The sequence below is a fragment of the Notothenia rossii genome (genome assembly GCF_949606895.1).
Source record: "Notothenia rossii genome assembly, chromosome: 1".
Taxonomy (NCBI): Eukaryota; Metazoa; Chordata; class Actinopteri; order Perciformes; family Nototheniidae; genus Notothenia; species Notothenia rossii.
Genome location: NC_136912.1, coordinates 39393766 through 39416168, shown reverse-complemented (window position 1 = coordinate 39416168; position 22403 = coordinate 39393766). Strand labels below are relative to the sequence as shown.

Sequence of the window (22403 nt, the reverse complement as noted above, 5' to 3'; positions counted from 1 at the left end):
CTGGTGTGAGGGAGAGAAGGGTCCATCTTTGTTTGCCGGGGTGTCGGCATGGAGTGGACACGCTAGTAACAGGTACGTTACTGAGAAAGAACATCCAAACTTGTCGTTAATCCGAAAGGAAAAAGCGACGGTGTAGATTTGATTCTTTAAAGAATATTAACTGGTGTGTTAATACCTTTTGTTTTTATCTCCGTCTCCTCTGGTGTGAGAGAGAAAAGAGAACGTCCTCGCTACCGTGGTGTCAGTGTGGAGGGAAGAAAAGCTAGCAACAGGTACGTTACTAGATTGAAGAAAAAAATTAAACCTTACCGTAATTTCCAAAGAAAGAAACGGCGAGGCAGATTACAATATTAACTGGTGTGTTAATATTGTTCAGTCTTCTTGCAAAGCAAAAAAGTAACCGGCAAGCGCCCGTCGACCGAATGTTAGCTTTGGGTTCAGTCTGTGGACCGTTAAGCTAGCCCGGCTACTGATAATTCGAGATGTGCTCTGAAGCGAGAAGAGGTGTTTGAATGACGCTGCGTCGTAGCGCAAGCTACTTATAGGGTGGGTGGATTCCCTGACGTAGACGTCAAGATCACCAGCCAATCAGGATTGGCGTAATGAGATTGATGCTTCTGTTTGCATACGCGTTGAGGCGCATCCCATAGTGAGACATCGAACGGAGTGTTATGAATGAGAACTTTTATGGGTCGTAAAGAAATGTGGTTGCTAACAAATCCTAAAACAAAAGGATTCCAATGGAGGACTTGTGTGGGAGAGGAACTCCCTCTTGGATGAACTTTGGGATGTTAGCCTTTGCAGAACATGTACATGCAGACAAACCTATATAACACATAACAGGAAAGGTAAGACCCCAAAAAGCGTAATAGTTTACTTCCAGGACGGCCTACAAAAAAACGTAATCACTGCACCACTGAATAATTCCAGGGAAGGGAGTTCCTCTTGGATACAGTCTCACAAGAAAGTGCCCTGCTGCAAATGACATAGTAAGCCAAATTACAGGCAGACCACAAGTGCAATCCAAAGCAGTTAATTACCCGAGCTGCCTAAGGAAGGTGAGGTGGAAGCTGCCATGCCAAATTATCTGTGTTGCTTGACACCTACCGTCTTACCAAGATAATTAGCAGAGGTGGGATAGTAAAGGAACAGAGAGAGGGTGCAACAGAATATTAAAATAGCTTCCTGTTACTGTCTGTCAGTGTGGGCTGGCTGTAAATAACCTAAGAGTCTCTCATTACAGTTTCATACTGAATGCTTTATGCCACGATCAAAAGGTGATATTGGAATTAGTAGTAGTAGCAGTGGTCCCAAAATCTAAATATGTAGAATTTTGTATCTGAATTAAATTACATTTTAAACATTAGAGACAATTTCAAAGAGGGAGCATTTACAACACTGCTATCGTTCACTTACCCCCCCCCCCCTGGTTTGTTTCCCCAGTGACTGGTATCAGTATCTAGACATTTTTCTACAAGCAATCTATTGTCAAAAACAAACAGTATTTTTCGAGGTCGGCTTTGGCTCCGCATTTACCGACAGGCCTTTGATCACTGTGGTGGCAAATGTTCTCTTTTCATTGTAAACTGTCAGTTTGTTTCAGCGTGCATAGGGAACAAATAAGCATAATGACAATGCAGAGGACGTTCATTCAGAGATAGGATATGTTTTCTATCTTTTGAGTACTACCGTGAAATGAGGTAATTGTTTACATAAAAAGCCTTTTTTAGTGCTCCAGAAAAAGCCATCTCATAAGATTAAAATGTTTTGGTTTTCTCAATAGTCATTGGTTGCATTTATCTACTAGTTGGAAACAGTTTGTAACCAACATGTTTAGTCTTTTCTGGTTTTATATGTCCCCAATCATTTATAATGATCTCACAACCTGTTTGAATTGTGGGCGAATAAGTTATTAAATGGCGATACTTCACTGGATATATTACACATTTAGTTAGTAATTAAAATATTATTAAAAAAGTGGTTATATATATATCTATATCATGTGGCATCTTCGACCATTTTCTATGAACGTGGAAGTCATCCTGATATAAACACTCATATACTGTATGACTATCTTCACTTCTAAAAGGGATAAAATAATAAAAACAATTCTCAAAGCAATGATAAACCTGTGAGTTGGATGTAAAAAAAGTCGGAACCAATATATATATTTTTTATTTTAAAGTAAATTCAGATTGAACATAGTAAAAAAATGTAAATGATAGTGTCCGTCCAAAAAAAACCCATTACTTATAGTGAAAACTACCCTTAAGGTAAGGTGACCAGATTTTCAAAATTAAAACCGGGGAATTTTTGAGTTTTAAGGTCAATATATCATTAACATATTCAATTTTCTTCACCGTGAAAGAAAAAAGGGGGACAATTCTGGTTCAATGTAATTTGAACATTTGAACTGTTGGATACAAACAGACAGCTCATATATGAGACTTCAAAGGTCTTATAATTTTAAACTGTACATCAGATTGTCCAGATTCTCTCTGAGTGACTAGATGGGGTGTCCTGCTATCACCCTGAAGTGAAATAAGTCTTTGATACTGGATAGATTTGGTTTTATTCTTATCTAAAAACAGGGGGATGATAGCTAATATATGAGACTTCAAAGGTCTTTTATTTTGAAACTCTACATCAGATTGCCCTGATTCTCTCTGAGTGACTAGATGGGGTGTCCTGCTATCACCCTGGAGTGAAATAAGTATTTGATAATTTGACAGTTTTTTATTTATTCTTGTACAAAAACAGAAGGAAGTGAAATAAGTATTTTATTTAATTCGAATGACTCTTTGATTTATTATGGACGGTTTCCATTAAATAATAATCAAAATATAGATGGACAATAGATCTAAATGAGAAATTAGTCACCCAGTGGAAATGTCAGATATGTCTTCATAACTGTATACTTACATTTTACATTCACTCAGTTATAATGTGGTAGTTATACGTAGTTTGTTTTAAATTATTATTGATCACATTATATAGTACATATTTCTTAATTTAAGCTCCAGGATGAATATGTTTGGTGTGTTTTTTAGGTATATTTGTTATTGACCGAGTAAACGCTTTTATTTTGAAAGCAGTTTTTACAGGCCTCTACTGTAATGCATATTCGCGCACCGCAATACAACGTGTGGGCTGGCTTGAGTACGTTTTCCGAAGTGGGGGCTGGCTCGACCACAGTCTGTTTACCCAGTGTTTCCGAACATGAAACGTTTTATTTCACCTTGCTATGTGTTTTTAACGTATATTAAAAAAAAGGGGAAATTTCCGGGGACTGTTTCAACCGGGGACAGGCCAATACAAACGGGGACTGTCCCCGGAAAACGGGGACGTCTGGTCACCCTAGGCTAGTGGAGCACGTTCATGAACTGTTCCCTGGAGCCTCGCAGCAGGGTTACCGTGGAGCGCATGAAGCAGACCCTTCGCGCGATAGCGGAGCTAACAGGTACAGGAGGGGTAGTTAATCGACGATCACGGATGGCGTCGTGAAATATACTTTGGCGGATGTTAATATACCTGGGGCCTCATTTATAAAGGGATAGGCTATACGCTAAAAAAAATGGTGTACGGCAGTTTCTACACAATGTTTGCGATTTATAAAATACTAACTTGACGGGAAAACGTGCGGTTCTCCACGCAAACTCTAACCCATGTGTACGCACTAAGCACAAAAACGGGAGAGACGAGAAACTGCAACACCATTGGCAGAAGGAAGAATGGAGAGAAATATGTGGAAATAATACCATAAATAAAATGTTACCTCTCATTTATCATATATGAAGAATTCATTTTCGAACATTGATTAAAGCCAATCTTAAAACGATTTAGGCCTAACAAACACCTGTTTGAGACTCCTCAGTGCACACAAAAACATAACTGGGAGAAATAAATAAATACGGATATGTTATTTAAAACCACCTCAAATATGTTGTGTTAATGTTGAAATGTTTTCTCATAAATTATGCGGTAAGCAGGAGGACAGAATTACGTCTAAACTGACGCCGTTTTGCATTTCTATAGGTTGTAGATACGAGCATGGTTTTATATATGTTTAATACATGTTTAATCGTGTTTTATGCCGTTTGCCAAGACTTGATAAGTCGCTCGTAAAACACAGGAGGTATGGAAACTAAGAGCACCATATGTGGTAAATTGTACAGCTAATATAACACAACACATTAGTTGTATTTCCTTTAACTGGTGGATATAGAGTTGCTGCGGGGGGAGGGGGGTTGAGATGCACAGGCTGCAGTGGAGACGCTGCGCACAGCTGATCGATAGCTGGGACACAAACCACCAACTACAAAAACATAATTCAGATCCATTCGTCATGACTCCGCTTCGGAGGGATTCCCCGATCATTTCTTACAGTTTCTCATCAAGGGGGTGTCTCCTGTCCCCGTTACAAACACACTGCCTGAGGAAGGCTATGTGTATTTTTGTTGTCATTAACCTTTTTCGGACCACTTATGTATTTATTTTGGTGACGATCCGACCTCCATGCTGCTACTCTGGTTCAAACTGCATCCACCAAACAATATGATTTATCTCGATCTCCCCAAAATAACCAAAGTCTGACACGGTGTGAGCTGTTTTTTTTAGCTGTTCTGTCGTCATTTCCTGCGATCTTCTCCATGCAGACAGTCAAAATGAATGAATGAAAGGGCGTTTCTTTGACTATTTATTGGCAAATATGGGCGTTACGTGAAGCCCACAAAAGCTGCACCGCATTTCGAGTCGGTTGTGATTTATAAAGGGAAACCGGCGTAGGAAGTGCCGTACGCACTTTCCTGGCCGGTACGCAATGTTTGGTGAATCGGAAAGTGGCGGAAAATGTATGGACCTATTTTTCGGATTTCTACTACGTAAGCAACCTTCCCACGTCAATCCTACGCATGGCGTTATACATGAGGCCCCTGGGCAGCCCAGTAGTAAAAGTCTATAAGTAAAGTTTATGTGTGGAAAAACCTGCCCTGTATCAAGATTGATGCAAAACAAGTGCAATGTTACCTTTTTAGAGAGGTTTAGAAAAAAAACCCACCTCTGGGGTCATTTGGTGTGTATTTGCCGTTTCTCTGGAACCCATTGGTCGATTTTGGTGATTGACACCTCTTTTTAACCGTTAGAGCCAATAGAATCGAGAGGAGGTTCCTAAATCCACCTAAACATTTACATTGAGGAGTGAGAGTGATGCGCACTCAGTTTGCCCAAACCAAAAGCTACATTACGCTCTGAAAACTAGGTTTATGATGATGGATTATCAGTAATCATTTCAAAGTGAAACAGATACATTGGATTAACCTTTTCCAGCGTTTTTGTGCGTTTATTGCCATTGAACACAACTTTTGATCAGAAAACAGCAAAGGTAAGAGTTATTCGCCGTTTTGGCTACGTAAAGTGGAGTTGTGTGTTGTCTTTGCTGGCTTTCGCTGCCACGAGTTTTGGTCGCTCAGTGATGATACTTATACCATTGGGATATGTGGAATCTGAGATTTCAGATGATATCTTGTTTGTGCAGATCCGATGAAGTATAAAAGATCGCTAACGTGAATTATGTGCTAAATGCGTTAGCATTCTTTCGTTTAGTGCTAATCCAGAGGCTCGGCGTTAGAGCTGTGTTTTGTTTCGGTAAAAATGGTTCATATCGTCAGGTAGCTGAGTCTCTTCCCGTTAAGTGGTTATGACACATTCATAGTTTGTTAAATGTTAAGAAGCCCTCACACGCTGTTTATTGCAAGATGTTGCGGGGGGTCCTTCCAATCCTATGTTCTGTGCCGTTGGAGGCCCTGCCGACTACTCTTCTGCCGGGGGTCCTGCCAACCCTATGTCCTTTGCCGTCGGAGGCCCCGCCAACTACTCTTCTGCCGGGGGTCCTGCCAATCCTATGTTCTGTGCCGTTGGAGGCCCCGCCGACTACTCTTCTACCGGGGGTCTTGCCAGCCCTATGTCCTGTGCCGTTGGAGGTCCAACCGGCACCTGTTTCGTCGGGGTCCTGCCAACTCCATGTCCTGTCCCGTTGGGGATCTCGCCGACTGCTCTTCTTCCGGGGGTCCTGCCAACCCAATGTCCTGTTCCCTATTTTTGGACGTCTAGAATCCGCCTCTTGAGGGGGGGGTTCTGTCACGGTTTTAAGTTTGTGTGTCTGGTAGTGGGGTTTTTTCTGTTCTCCTTGTCATGTTTTCCTCCCTGTATATTGTCTGGTCTTTTTTCCCTGTGTTTTCCTGTCTGTCGTTAGTTTTCCCTGGTGTGTCTAATTTCCTGATTATTGTCACCCCTTCTGTGCTAATCAGCGTCAGTCCCGCCCCTGATTATTCCCACCTGTGTCTTGTTACCCTGTGTTTAAATTCCCCTGTCTCCCAGTGTCAGTTCGCTTTCGTCCCTTGTCATGTTCAGGTCTATGTGCTCCTTGGATTTTGCCTTCGTCAGGTCTATGCTCTTTTTTGTACTCGTGAAAAGTTTTGTTCCTCACCACGTGAGCGATTTTCTTTTTGTTCTCATTTTTTGTCATCTCATCCTGAGATTAGTTCGTGACCATTTTTTGCTGTATTTCGGGTCGTGCAATTGGGTCCTATCTCCTAAGTGCCTGAGTTCGTAACAGGAAGTTCTGAGTCAGAAGACTTTCATCGCACAGTAAGGTAAAGACTAAAGACTAAAAGACTAAACTAAGAAATGTTTTGAGAGTTCATCATTGTGTGCATTTCTGCCAGCAGCTGCTTATATCACCTCAAAGGACAGATAGAGTCAACTAAAATAAATATTGTCAGTGGAGTATCTACCTTCTCTTAGTTTACAGTTTTCTAAAGGTGTGCGGCAACCCAGTTGAATTAATGTTTACATTTGCATACAAATAGCAGGAGCATATTTCAGCGATGTTGTTTTTCTTCTTCTTTTAATGATCAGTTACGGCCCCTACACACGGCGGCGTGCGTTGCCGTTTCAACGCTTCTGCCCATTCACTTTGAATGGGGTGACGTCACGATTCGCCAAACTGTATTGTGGGAGCAAAGCGTAGCTTCTCTCGTGGTGTTTGCTGCAAAAGTGGAGCAATGTTCTACTTTTGACGCTTCAACGGAGGCGTCAGCCAATCGAATCATATGCCAGTACAAGCTCTAGCCAATCAAACTGCGTGCTTGTGTGTCCGGGGCGGGAGATGCATGTGATTGATTGTTGGTCGAGTTTCCGGCAAGCGACAACGCACGCCGCCGTGTGTAGGGGCCGTTAGCGCTAAGAAGAAAATATGTGGACATAGGCCCTTACTTAGCTAAACATTTATTTAATTGGTTGTTGGTCGAGTTTCAGCCCCCCCCGCCGGCAAGCGACAACGCACGCCGCCGTGCGTAGGGGCCGTTACAGTTAAAACATTTGTACACATTCATGCATACAAATCATGCATTGCCATTCTGTCCCTCTTTGAAAAAGAACTGCCATGAATCCGATGCTTTTCCCCCCTCCTTTAAGGGGGTCAGGGCTTTTAGATGAATTGGCCTATGAAAAATATTGGATGATGAGAAATTTAAAAAATGGAAATTCCCTGCTGCCCAGCTTGAATCCCTCCTTTAGCCCAGCAGTTATAGCCTATTAAAGTTCCCTCTTAGTTGTAGACCTCCTGCTGTTCGAAATAGTTCCCGAAATTTACACAACTATCTACTCACACCATGAACATCTAGTGACTTTGAGAAAAACCGTCTTGAGTGATTCAGGTGGAAATAAAGAGGTTGTAGTTCTCTGTAAATAATTGGATTTGGACCCGCTATGTCTTCTGTTAGGAAGACCACACTTGAGAATAAACAGATTTATGGAAAAGAATTGCTGAACAGTGGCGAGCCGTCAGGGCCCTCTCGGCCTAAGATATTCAGAAAAATTATATTTTAAAACATAAAAGAAAAAAAATTACTGTGAAGACCGGAGAGCTTGTTTGTCCCTCTGTACATTCACAGAGGGCCCGCTATAGTAACTCAATGAGAGAGTAATGTCAAATGACAGTACAATTGACCAATCATATCTTCCCTCTAATTGGGTGGGCTTTATTTTCGCGGACTTTATGACAAGTTCCGCCCGCTTTGAGGTTGATACAAGTGGTGCAGTGACGCGTCCTAAAACCCGGAATTAAGCTGCGCTCGGGTTCCCTCGACAAAAAAGCAATGGGATTTCTCCATAGGATTTTGGAAAATAACTGGAAATAAGGTCTGTGGAACGAACCTGTTAGATAAATGCAAATGTTAATTGTAACTTTAAAAAAAACAACGTCACAGTCATGAGTCACAAAAGGTTTATCCAATGGCTGTTTTCAATCACTTATGGAGGTGATTACGATTTTAAGTGACACTATATGTGAGATTCACAAGAAATGTTTCGATCTAAGTGCACATTCCTCCTGAAACAAAACGAGGATTACCAAACAGATAAGGTAACAGCAGCTGAAATAATGAACGCTTACCAAACTGTGGAGCACTTGTTGAGAGAATGCTGCCTAATTGTCTAAATGTTTAGCTAAGTAAGGGCCTGTGTCCACATATTTTCTTCTTAGCGCTAACGGCCCCTACACACGGCGGCGTGCGTTGTCGCTTGCCGGAAACTCGAACAACAACCAATCACATGAATCTCCCGCCCCAGACACACAAGCACGTGGTTTGATTGGCTAGAGCTTGTACTGGCATATGATTAGATTGGCTGACGCCTCCGTCGAGGCGTCAAGAGTAGAACATTGCTCTACTTTTGCAGCGAGCACCGCGAGAGAAGCTACGCTTTGCTCCCACAATGCAGTTCGGCGAATCGTGACGTCACCCCATTCAAAGTGAATGGGCAGAAGCGTTGAAGCGGCAACGCACCGTAATGTCATTTTAAAATGGATTCCAATGAGGAGAGTGCAAGCCATCACCTGGGACACCTTGAGTAAAAGCACTGCACCCAGCATCTTTTTTATGAGCGCTTCCCGGTCTTTGTGCGGCCTCTCTAAGCACCTCAAGTTTAAAAATATTCAAACTTCTCAGAAAAGCACCTTTGACGTCACTGTAGAGATCGGAGGTGAAGCCAGTTTTTGGCATTATAACCAATTCGAAAAGCTCATTTATTTGACCAGATCAGCTTGACAGATCTCGGTGTGCTGCTGCTGAACTTTATACTTTTATCTCCGTATTTGGATCCTCATTCTACCGTTGTCAGATTGAGCAATGAAGCTCATTCATAAGCGTGAGAACAAGATTCTTCCAGTGATGATATAGTGAGAAAACAATGTAAAACATATACAGTGGCACAAACACATAATACAATCCAAAGGGGCAATGCTAGTCTGTCATATATGGCGGTGGTGCGTTTCTGGGATATCGTTGTCATAGGGTAGTCATGCGATGAGGCTATGTGGACACAGTGCCTGACAGTTCTGAGAGAGTAGTATTACTAATACTGAGGATCCTGAACTGTTTAAGTCCCCACTACTCACAGTTATCCTTATCAGTCCAACCTGCAGACTGCACCTCCCCCCCCACACACACAAAGATCCAAAACTGAGTGCCTCCGGCTGCCAGAGCCCTGCAGGTGTGCCTGAATGCATAATGTTAGCCAGTTTGTTCATTCAGTGGTGGCAGATAATGAGTGTTCACTTATTAGGATTGATTTCAAAAACAGCGTGGCTGGAATAATTATTTAAAACAGCACGGAACATTTTGTGATGTTTGCCATGAAAATTGGCATATGCTAATCTAGTCTAGTCATTCATAGAGCTTAGCCAGGATCTCCGCTGACCCTAGAGCCACCCCTGTTAGAGTCTTATTTTCTGCTCCTCGCAGACTCCTTTCTCGTTTGTCTGCCCTTTTCGCCTCGCCCTGTTTGCTATTTCTTTCCTGTTCTGGAGACAGGAGGAGGGAGCCTGAAAAGGTGCACCGTGTCTCCCTCGCTGCTCAAAGAGCCACTATGAGTTGCTTTCCACTTCACAAAAGCATTCCACATCAATTATTCAAAGGCACTGAAATAAAGCAGTTTGCCTCCTCTATCTTTTAAGAACGAAAGGGAATTGTAAATGAAAAGGCACAGAAGTGGTGACGGTTCCGATGCTTGGGCAATTTAAAACATCACTTTTAAAAGATTCAAAGGAGGAAAAAAACCTCAGGAAATACAGTTTCCTTGCCTTCTTTTAAAACATAAGATCAGATGTAAGAATTGGATTATTCCTATTCATGTTGTATTTATATAAATAATTCAGTTTCTCCTTATCAATGCATCAGGTGGTGTTAAAGCCAACATCAAGGACCCCTTAATTTACCAACGTATTTTTTCCTAATAATACTGGTGCTGAGAAAAAGAGTATGCAATACCTCCAGTTTGTTCTCTGATCATGGACTGCAGTTGGTTGCTCTTAACAGAATGGATCAGAATTCTTCAAAGTGGGCTATTTCCTCTGAAGCGGCAATGGATATTTTCAGCCACACTGCTAAATGTTACAATCATCATGTAGATGCTACCATTGTCAGTTTTCTGTTTAGAGCTGGACAGGTGTACATTATGTCTATCACAAATGTATTGTTGGAAACAGCTGTTACTGGAAAAGGGCTAAGTATTACAGAGGGAATTTACATTTGCGCTAGTGTTGTGCCCTTAAAAGGAGAAATAGTGAGTGAGAGAAGTGAAGACATACAATCACGCAGCTCCAGCCTTCACTCGTCTCAATCGAGCCATCTTTATAATGAAGCTTGTACATTTACAATTAATACACTCAGATTTCAGGACCAGTTATTATGACTAAATTCTCCTTTACCTTTAGCTCTTTAACGTGGTAAAACAACATCTTAATGGAGATGTGAATGTAACAGTGCCTAGCTTAGCTGCTAACCACATGACAAACGGTCAGATTCTACAGCGGCACCACAAGGTCTAGCTTGTTAAGCTATTAAGGCAGATAGAACTGTAATATTCATTATGTAACCATAACCAAACTGTAAATATATCCCGAAATTGATGTTGATATACATGTTGGCTAATGAATATGGTAACACTTGATCTAGTTTTGGCCAATGAAAGATATTCTACTGAAATATTTTTAAATTAATTATGAGTAAGGATGATTCACGGTTGAATGAATAAATAAACAGTTGTAATGTTATTGTTTGCAACTCATTTTGTAATAACCACTGCAATATGTAATAATATATTTCAAAATGTGGCGACATGTATTACATATTTGCATTGAACTTGTTTACTACATAATGGGCAAATTATTACAAAAGGAGGTGTTATTACATAATGAAGGGAACATGTATTACATTTTGTATAGGTATAGTTAATAAATAATGCATTGTTATTTCATACAGGGCCAAAAAGAGCAGTCCGTTATCCTATTTAACAATCTTGTTTTTTGTTTCACCTGGTGACAACTTTAAACCTGAGCTGATCACTCATTAAAACAAGGTCCGGAACAGGGCCAAAGAAACAGTCTTGTACACTATTTAATCGTCCATCTTGTTTTTTTCGCTTCACCTGGTGCCTTAACTCACAAATTCTTGTGTTAATGGATGTTCTTATATCCGATGTCTTGGTCCCTGGATGGTGGTTTACTACAGCATCTGTGGAACAGAACAATTACAAATAATTAGAAGTTAACAAAAGACAGCAGGAATTATAACAATATCCATAATATCTAAAGCATGGGCTGGCTTGGTGAATAATGTGGGAATGCAAATAGTGGGAGAATGGGCTTTGTACATTTTCGTCTGAGTGTGGCGCTACTGGTTGGTATGTTTTATGGAATTTGGATCAAGCATCTGCATCTGTAACAGTTCTGTTTAAAACGTTTTAAAATGTAATTGCATTCATCTTTAAAGGTGGTGCAGGTAAGTTTGAGAAACCGGCTCGAGATACACTTTTTGTTATATTCCATGGAATGCTCTTAACATCCCGATAGCAATGAATATGTTAAGTGCTTTGACAATAAATACATAAAAAAATATCATCTGTGGAAGCCGTGGTACTGTAAAAAGCATGACCAATCATTTTAGCCGGCCCGGCTAAAATAACTGGATGGCCTACCTGCCTGTCAGCCTTCCATCTGTGCACAAACTTATCTCGTGCCCTCACTGGTCATGTGCAAGTTCGTGTGTTGGAGGAGGGGCTCTGTAAGGAAGTGGCTGATTTTTTCCGGCCGTGTATTTTCCAATTCTAGCGCACTCGAGCTGGTTTCTCCAAAATTACCTACCCTACCTTTAAAAGACTACTTTTATTGAATGAGAGTTTTACCTAGCACAATGAGCCTGGGGTGGTGGGAAGGGATAACTGGGCCTTGGCATCGGCAGGAGTTGTAGTCTCCTATTAAGCGCTTTGAGCACCAGGAAAAGCGCTTTATAAATGTAATGTATTATTATTGTTATTATTATGAGTATTAGAATTTAGATGAACAAAGGCATAGAAAAACCCTGAAATATGCACTGACACAAAGCTACAACCCTCGATTTTGTAAGTAGTAGTAGTAAATACATACGTATATACAATATACAACAATACGCATAGTGCAATTAGCAGTACCAGTAATACAATAACTGAATAAATAACTGAATAGCTGAATAGTGAATAAAGTGATATGTGAAAACTTTAACAATTACAGTGAAATGAAATGACCACTGCGATCTGGCTCCTCATTCCTCTTGACTTGTGGTTCTGCAGGCTTAGTTTGACCTATGAATTTCAACAATGCTCCTGTAAAATATATAGTTATAGTATTATGGGTCAACATTAAAATAACATACATTGGAGAGCAAAATGTGAAATTCCATTGACTGCAGGCTACATATTATCCACAGAATTGTCAGCAGGGGCAATAACAACTAAAATGTGAACTAACTTGAATGCATTAGTCCACAACACACAGCCTAACTAATTAATGTTAGCCTACATAGTTACTAAGATCAGAACACATAGACTAACCGTGGTTACATTACTTAACCAGCTCATCATCTTCACCAGTCAGAAAATGTCCGTTAGCCGCGATGCTAATTTCCGCTATGTTAAGTTAAACTCCATTGACTTATGCTAAATATTAGCGATCTAAGGGTTCGCTATTTTTGGCTGTTTTGGGTCGACTTCAGTTGACTGTAACATCGAAAATCTTCTAAATGGAATGTTCACAAAGCTACTAAAGGGACACAAGTACACAAGGGAACTAACATAGCTCATTTAACTAACGTTAGCTAATGTAGCTGTTGTAGTGCCGAGAGACGGGACATACGGATTAAGCAACTAGACTGCTTGGAGTGTACATGCAGAATTATTTCAATTTAAAATAGTTTAAATGCTCACACACATACCTGACTCGTGCTGTATTTCCCTCTTGTTTCTTTTTAATTTTCCGTTTCGAAGCACTTGATGAATGCTTTCTCTTTGACAGCGCCATCATCAACAGACAGAGGCGCCAACGCACATTTGAATCTGCCAATCAGATACATCTATTGCTGGAGAGGGGGGGGGCTCCCCGAAATCTGTGAGATTGATTGGTGATGGTCACTGGCACGTAATGTGTCCAATGAGAACGTTAACACGTTTTAGCGAAGACGGAGGCTGAAGTCGAATAGTCCATTTAGCTTAGGAACCTTCCTAACGGAGTGAAATGACCCGGAAGTCCCTCAATGGCAGCCATGATAAGTGCCGTTCGAATTATCTAGAATGATAGGAAAGGAGGTTTCAAACTTCCTTTATAACCTCCTTTAGCTTAGGAACCACTGGACCTCGTGGCAGTCATTATGGTTTATCGCACCTTTACATTAAAGAAAACCACATGTTGCAGCTTTAAGTTGAACATTAGAACAACATTTTGGGGAAAGGGCTGGTAATTAATATTTCAATATTGTCACAAACGAGCTGGGAACCAAAATGCAACACACGGGAAACCAGGGATAGTCGGTAACCAGCTTTATTATAAGCAAAGGGCTGGTCGGGGACAAACCGGAAGACAGTGGGCAAAGGGCTGGTTGGGGACAGGCGAGGGTTCCAGGAGTAAGCAAGACCGGAGTCGCAGGTAAAGGCAGGATAATCCAGGGGCAGACAGGGTTCGAAACCGGGAGAGCAATCTGGAAGATAATGCGGGAAAGACTGGCATGCTGCAAAGTACGATCTGGCACTGATGTGAGAGTGAAGTAGGCCTATACAGGACTGTCTCAGAAAATTAGAATATTGTGATAAAGTTCTTTATTTTCTGTAATGCAATTAAAAAAACAAAAATGTCATACATTCTGGATTCATTACAAATCAACTGAAATATTGCAAGCCTTTTATTATTTTAATATTGCTGATTATGGCATACAGCTTAAGAAAACTCAAAAATCCTATCTCAAAAGATTAGAATAGTTCCTCAGACCAAGTAAAAAAAAGAAGATTTATAACAGCAAAACACAATCAAACATTTGAAAATGTCCATTAATGCACTCAGTACTTGGTTGGGAATCCTTTTGCACGGATTACTGCATCAATGCGGCGTGGCATGGAGGCAATCAGCCGGTGGCATTGCTGAGGTGTTATGGATGCCCAGGATGCTTCAATAGCGGCCTTTAGCTCATTAGCATTGTTGGGTTTGGTGTCTTTCAGCTTCTTCTTCACAATACCCCACATATTCTCTATGGGGTTCAGGTCAGGGGAATTTGCAGGCCAATCGAGGACAGTAATGCCATGGTCAGTACACCAGTTACTGGTGGTTTTGGCACTGTGGGCAGGTGCCAGATAATGCTGGAAAATGAATTCCTCATCTCCATAGAGCTTTTCAGCAGACGGAAGCATGTAGTGCTCTAAAATCTCTTGGTACACAGCTGCATTTACTCTGGGCTTGATGAAACACAGTGGACCAACACCAGCAGCTGACATGGCTCCCCAAACCATCGCTGACTGTGGGAACTTCACACTGGATTTCAAGCAACTTGGATTTTGCTCCTCTCCAGCCTTTCTCCAGACTCTGGCGCCTTGACTTCCAAATGAAATACAAAACTTGCTTTCGTCTGAAAAGAGGACTTTGGACCACTGTGCAACTGTCCAGTGCTTCTTTTCCTTAGCCCAAGTCAGACGCCTCTTCCGTTGTCTTGAGTTCAGAAGTGGCTTGACCATGGGAATACGGCTATTGTAGCCCATTTCCCGGACACGTCTGTGAACAGTGACTTTTGATACCTGGACTCCAGCTTCAGTCCACTGTCTTTGAAGCTCCCCCAAATTCTGGAAGCGACTCTTCTTCACAATGCTGTTAAGGCTGCGGTCATCTCTCTTGGTTGTGCAGCGTTTCCTGCCACATTTCCCCCTTCCAACAGACTTTTTGTGGATGTGCTTTGAAACTGCACTCTGTGAACAGCTTGCTCTTTGAGAAATTTCTTTTTGTGTCTTACCCTCCTGATGGAGGGTGTCAATGACGGTCCTCTGGACAGCAGTCAGATCAGCAGTCTTCCCCATACTTGTGATTTAGTTTACTGAACCAAGCTGAGTGTTTTTCAAGGCTCAGGAAACCCTTGCAGGTGTTTCGAGTTAATTAGACGATTCAAGTGATTCGTTGAACACCCTACTAGTATACTTTTTCATGATATTCTAATATTTAGAGATAGGATATTTGAGTTTTCTTAAGCTGTATGCCATAATCAGCAATATTAAAATAATAAAAGGCTTGCAATATTTCAGTTGATTTGTAATGAATCCAGAATGTATGACATTTTTGTTTTTTTAATTGCATTACAGAAAATAAAGAACTTTATCACTATATTCTAATTTTCTGAGACAGTCCTGTATACTAATGGAGCTGATGGGTGTAACAGAGTGAGAGAGAGAAACAGGGTGTGACTACCTGGTGACTAAGGAATGTTAATGCAGAAAATAGGTGAGTGAGGGAGCAGACTGTGACAAATATTGAACGTAGAGTATGTATTTTCAGAGCTAATTTCACTTCTGACAAACAAATGCAGAACTTGTATAACTTATTTTTTTATTTAGTTCAGCCTTAAAAATATGTAATCCACATTGCAGTAAATCTGTTTCCCCTTTTAGGGCAGTAATTTGAGCTTTCATTTTAAAAGTATAGCATTGGGAATATCCTTACATTTTTTTCCTTTGCTTAATCAAAACGTTTTTCTTCAAGAACTATACTCCTTCAAATAATTCCTTCATGAAGGATTAGATTAGTAACATAATGCATTTGTTATGCGTGACACGGAAGTCAATATCTGATCAGAAGCTGGAGGCGTCCTATACTTCATGTGCAGTTAATGTGATTAATACACACATTTGTGATTTGTGATTGGCTGTTGTTTGGCTGTGAGAGGCGGTCTACAAGTGATAGGATAAAGTTAAACAGGAAGGATTCGCCTCTTCGGTTTGAAACTGACATGATAATAAGGGAAGTGAGGATGGTAAGCCAAGAGGTGTGGCCCAGCAGCCGTCAAGAATGAAGGAGTCTCGAAGAATGATTGCACTTATCTTGCTTTACTGATTTACTGCCGCTAAAGTCCATTAACATTATATTTGCCATCAATCCTCTCAGAGATCTTCTCTATCTACTTGTTCTAAACAATCTGAGTTCTGCTTCAGCATATCAATGCATCAGTGACTTGCTGATACCACAGTCAGCTGTCTTGACATTTTGTTCCAGAACATTAACATATTGAATACACTCTATATTGGCAGGACATAGTTCCAGACATGGGTTGCGATCGAATAGTCTTTTTTTGCTTAGGAAGGTTCCTAAAAGAGTGGATTGACATAACTAAGTGGCAGCCATGATAGACATTTTTTGAATTGTCTAGATGATCGGATAGGAGTTTCCATGCTTGCTTTATTTTGTCCTTTAGCACAGTAAACACTGGATCATCCTTTACAAAACGCGGATCACATACGTTATGGTGCTTATTAAGGGTAGGGTAGGTACGTTTGAGAAACCGGCTCGAGACACACTTGTTGTTATATTCCATGGAATGCTCTTAACATACCGATAGCAATGAATATCTTAAGTGCTTTGACAACAAATCCCTAAAAAAATGTCGGCAGCACTTTATATTAAGGTACACAAATTAACCATCAACTAGTTGTTAATTAACATGCATATTAGCAGTATATTGGCTCTTTATTAGTCATTATAAAATACTTATTAATGCCTTATTCCACATGACCATATTCTACAAGTAATAAGCCATTAGTTGAGAGTTTTTCCTCAATAACCCTCTAATTAGTGCTTATTTATTGCAAGTAAGGAAGTTGTTGTCCATGAGTTTTGGTCTTAATATGCTCTGCTCAATATTGGCCTAATAAGGCAGTAGTACCACAAGAATAGTAATTCTCCCATAATAACACTTAACAAATGATCTATTGTTATGGAACAAGACATGAAATTATAAGTGTTAATTAAGTCTTAACAACTCAAAATTAGCTATTTATATCGAAGAACATGTTCCCTATTTTAAAGTGAAGTCTTGTTCATAACCAATAAGCTAGTAGTTTGACTCTAATTAGGTATTTCTATCTAAGAATATGTTCCCTATTCTAAAGGGAAGTCTTGTTCATAACCAATAAGCTAGTAGTTTGACTAATTGACCTGAACAGGTTCCCTATTCTAAAGTTGCCTCCTCTTCACACTTTGTAAATACATTATAGCACACAACTCCTGAAGTTAACCTCAACAGTACATGAACAAAGTAGGCACATGTTTAAATGTCTGTTTTATTAATGAACCACTGAAGAGAGGTTCAGACACACATACCAAAACATGTCAAGTTTCTCCAAGACTGAGAACACATATGCAGCCTGTAATTTTTAATAAAAACAGATTTTTAACAGAGTTTATGTATTTGTGATCATACTGTGTGGCCTGCTTGTATCTTCTTACACAATAAGTAATGTAATGTTCTCTCTGAGTTGTACTGTCTCAGTGTGAACATTACTCAGCCAGCCAAACTCTTTTGAGAGCCAGGGAATGAACAGCCATGCTCCTTTATTGACTTATTTGCAGTCCACTGACATTCAAACGGATTGAAACTATAAAAAAAGAAGTTACAAGGCACGTAATGATCTTATACATGCAAGTGTAACATACACAGATTAACACATAGGACTGCTAAGTGTAAACAAGGTAAATATAGCTAATGCTAGCTGTACAATAAGCATGTATAGGCCTACAGGCTATGGTAAGGTGACCAGATTTTCAAAATTAAAACCGGGGACATTTTGAGTTTTGCGGTCAATATATCATTAACATATCCCATTTTCTTAACTGTTAAAGAAAAAAGGGGGACAATTGTGGTTCAATGTCATTTTAACATTTTAACTGTCGGATACAAACAGAAGGACGATAGCTCATATATGAGATTTCAAAGGTCTTTTATTTTGAAACTGTACATCAGATTGTCCAGATTCTCTCTGAGTGATTAGATGGGGTGTCCTGCTATCACCCTGAAGTGAAATAAGTATTTGATACTGGTTAGATTTGGTTTTATTCTTATCTAAAAACAGAGGGATGATAGCTAATATGAGACTTCAAAGGTCTTTTATTTTGAAACTCTACCTCAGATTGTCCTGATTCTCTCTGAGTGACTAGATGGGGTGTCCTGCTATCACCCTGGAGCGAAATAAGTCTTTGATAGTTTGACAGCTTTTTATTTATTCTTGTATAAAAACAGAAGGACTATAGCCATGAGAACGAATCTTTGAAGTGAACGAGATGAACTGATTCCTCCCACAAAACTATTTGTTTGTTTGAGTCGCAGCCTTCCGCCAAAAGCTAAAGAGAAGCTGTTCGCGAACGACAAACTTAAAGAACTGGCGGAAACAGTTCAGAACTGTTTCCTACAGTTCTTTTATCTTATATCCCTTTCTTTCAAGAGGAGGGTCCCGTTAGGGCCCCTCCGAAATACTGGATGTTCCATCTACACAGAGTTGGACTCAGTTAGACAACTACCACAAATACAATGAAGTACTTTACTTTTGGACTCAGTACTAGTTGGACTTCTACAACAAGTAGGCTACTATGAAGTTATTTTACTGTATACCTTTTCAGTTATTCTCTGTCAAACTCCTGTGGCAGAAAATCATTTTATCTCTCATCAAATATGGCAGAAAACATGCAGTTTGACAGAGGATTAAAACTGTAATCAGAGCCCTCTCATCTGAGCTCCGTTACACAAACACACACACACACAGGAGCGGGACGGGACATTCTCCTCCCCCTGTCGGCCCTAAAAGCTTCAGAGGGCGGATAGCTGGGCTCCGTAGCGTCCCACTAGCTTAGCCGCTACTAGCTAAAGGTAAACATAGAGGATATATTTTTGTATTCACTTTGAACTCAGCCAAATGGAGTTTAATGCTTTGGGATGTAAGTTAGGCCACATAGTACTGTAACGTCCACCCGGACGTGTCGGAATGACGAGTGAAGCGTTCTCAAGTTAAACAGGTTTATTAACAACCAACGGCTCTCATCCGTCCTTTCTCACTCTCTCTCCTCTCGCGCCAACCTCTCACTCACCTGCACGTGCCCACACAGACACACACACACCAAACCCTCTGCTCCCCAACCCCGCCCCTACCTGCTCTCCTCACAGAAGCCTGACACAAACAGTTAACAGAACACTTGAACAATAAATGCAGATCGCTACATTGCCCCCCCCTTACTAAGTCCCTCGCCCCGAGGGAATGCATAAAAAGTCTCTGAGGTGGCCCGGGGCTCTTCTTGGTCTCTGAGGCCGCCTTGGAGTGAACACAGGCGGCTGCGCTTGCCGGCTTGGAACATACTGTCCCGGAACAGGGGGTGAGTTTGGGGGTGGGGGTGAATGTGGGGGGTCAGCAGGGGACACAGTCAGTGAATCGGGGGAAGTGACTGTCTGGTTTCTCCTAGACGATGCTGGGGGTCTAGGCCGCGGATGTGCATCGCCTCTGTATGGGGCCAGCCGGTCCCTGTGGAGGGCCACCCGTCTCCCTCTAGGCGGCAGCTGGACCCTATAGACCACCTCTCCCAGCTTTTCCAGCACCTCACAAGGGCCCACCCAGTGACAGTCCAACTTAGGGCACCGGCCCTTCTTTCTTCTTGGACTATACACCCACACCAGGTCCCCGGCCTTGAAGTCCCCCCCTCTAGCCCTCGTGTCATAGTTTCTTTTCTGTCTCATGCCCGCCTTCTGCAGCTGATCGCGGGCAAAGGCATGTGCTGACTCCATTCTATCCTGGAGCCTCCTGGCATATTCCGGTCCCGGAGGAACCGCTGGTGTGTCGGGGGGTCGGCCAAAAGCCATTTCTGCTGGTGTCCGCAGCTCTCGCCCCAGCATGAGCAGGGCCGGTGTGCATGAGGTGGACTCCTGCACAGCCGATCTGTAGGCCCAAAGAACAAGAGGGAGGTGCATGTCCCAATCACGCTGATGCTCCGCGGTGAGGATAGCGAGTTGTTTTCCCAGAGTCCTATTGAACCGTTCGACCAGTCCGTCACTCTGCGGGTGCAGAGGAGTAGTCCGCGTCTTTTGCATGCCCAGCCGGTCACACATAGCGGCGAACACCCTCGACTCAAAGTTTCTTCCTTGGTCGCTGTGAATGACCTCGGCCGCTCCAAATGGCAAACATGCCCTCCACCAGGGCACCTGCAACGGTCACCGCCTCCTGGTCTGGTATAGCATACGCCTCTGGCCATTTTGTAAAATAGTCCATGGCGGCCAGGACGTAACGGTTCCCCTTCTCTGTGCACGGGAATGGGCCCATTATGTCCACCGCCACCCTCTCCATCGGGGCCCCCACCGCTAGCTGCTGAAGCTGGGCACGTGACTGATCAGTGGGACCTTTGTACGCCGTACAAAGGTCGCAGCGGCGGCAGAAGTCCTCAACATCTCTCCTGAGCTGGCCCCAGTAACAGCTTTGGCGGAGTCGACGCAAGGTTTTGGAGACCCCAAAGTGTCCTGCCCCAGTAGTTCCATGGGAGGCCTTAAGCACTTCTTCCCTCAGCGCCCTGGGGACCACCACCTGCCACCTCTCCTCCCCCGTTGCAGGCTCTTTCCAGGCTCTCTGCAGCACTCCATCCTTCGTCCGGAGAGCCTCAAACTTTGCAACCAGTCCTTTGGTGGCAAGCGAGCACCCAGCAACTTCATTCCACAGTGGCTTTTGTCCTGACTCCACCCACCTCAGCACTGGCTGTAGGTCAGCATCCTCTTCCTGCCGCGCTCTCCATTCGGGTGAGTCGATGATCCGTGCACCTCTGCAGACCGGCTCGGCTGGTTTATGCCTGTGGTCTCGCTCCTCCTCTGCACAGAGCTCCTTTTCTTGGTCCTCTCTCTTTTCACAGTACCGACAGCCGCTGGGAGCACAGGGGCGCCGGGACAGGGCGTCAGCGTTGGTATGGCGAACCCCCGCCCTGTGCTCCACTGTGAAGACGTACGGCGCCAGTCCTTCTAGCCAGCGTGCAATCTGTCCCTCGGGCTCCTTGAAGGACATCAGCCACTGGAGGGCTGCGTGGTCAGTCCTCACTGTGAAGGACAGGCCACACAGGTAGTACCTGAAATGGCTGATTGCTCTCACAATTGCCAGCAACTCTCTGCGTGTCACACAATAGCGCCGTTCAGCTTTGTTGAAGGTTTTGCTGAAATACGCCACCACTTTTTCCCCCCCAGGCCCCACCTGGCTCAACACCGCCCCCATCCCGACGTCACTGGCGTCCGTATCCAGGACGAACGGTAGGCTGAGGTCTGGGGGAGTGAGGATGGGAGACTCCGTCAAGGCCTTCTTTAAAGAGCTGAAGGCCAGCTCACACTCTGGAGTCCAAGCAAAATCACAGTCTTTCTGTTGCAGGCGGAACAGGGGTGCAGCTATGCAAGAGAAGCCACGCACGAACCGCCTGTAGTACGACGCTAACCGAATGAAGCTCTTCAGCTCCCGCAGATTGATGGGGGCTGGCCAGTCCTTTACTGCCCGCACCTTCTCCTCCAGCGTGCTGATGCCCTCTCCTCCGACTCGGTGCCCCAGGAACTCCAACTCTCTCCTCCAGAAACAGCACTTGTCGGGGTGGAGCTTCAACCCCGCTGCTGCTATCCTCTGTAGAACCCGCCGCAGGGCTCCTAAAGCCGCCTGGAAGGAGCTACCATGGACCAGGATATCGTCCATGTAGACCAGGCACTCCTGTCGGGGAACGTCAGCGAGCACCCTTTCCATCAGCCGCTCAAACGTGGCCGGAGCGTTGCACAGGCCGAAGGAGAGGACTCGAAACTGCCACAGCCCCCTCCCAGTGCAAAATGCTGTCTTTGGTCTGGCTTCTGGGCTGAGGGGAACTTGCCAATACCCGCTGCGCAGGTCTAAAGAGGAGAACCAGGATGAGCCAGACACCAAGTCCAAACACTCATCTATGCGGGGCAGCGGGTATGAGTCTTTCTTGGTCACACTGTTCAGCGGTCTGTAGTCCACACAAAACCTCATCTTTGAACTCT

General features: G+C 42.9%; 1 long non-coding RNA gene across 2 annotated transcripts; it reads right to left on the bottom strand.

Annotated features, from left to right (window-relative positions):
- Window positions 1-10664: 10664 nt before the first annotated feature.
- On the bottom strand, window positions 10665-13581 carry LOC307015963. 2 transcript variants are annotated; one of them, XR_013801689.1, is made up of 4 exons: window positions 13305-13581; window positions 12603-12696; window positions 12241-12319; window positions 10665-11570 (listed from the first exon to the last, which is right to left on the bottom strand). It is a non-coding gene; the product is annotated as an uncharacterized lncRNA (long non-coding RNA). The 2 variants fall into 2 exon arrangements; XR_013801690.1 differs by lacking the exon at window positions 12241-12319 and having other exon boundaries at window positions 13305-13574.
- Between the last annotated feature and the right edge of the window lie 8822 nt (window positions 13582-22403).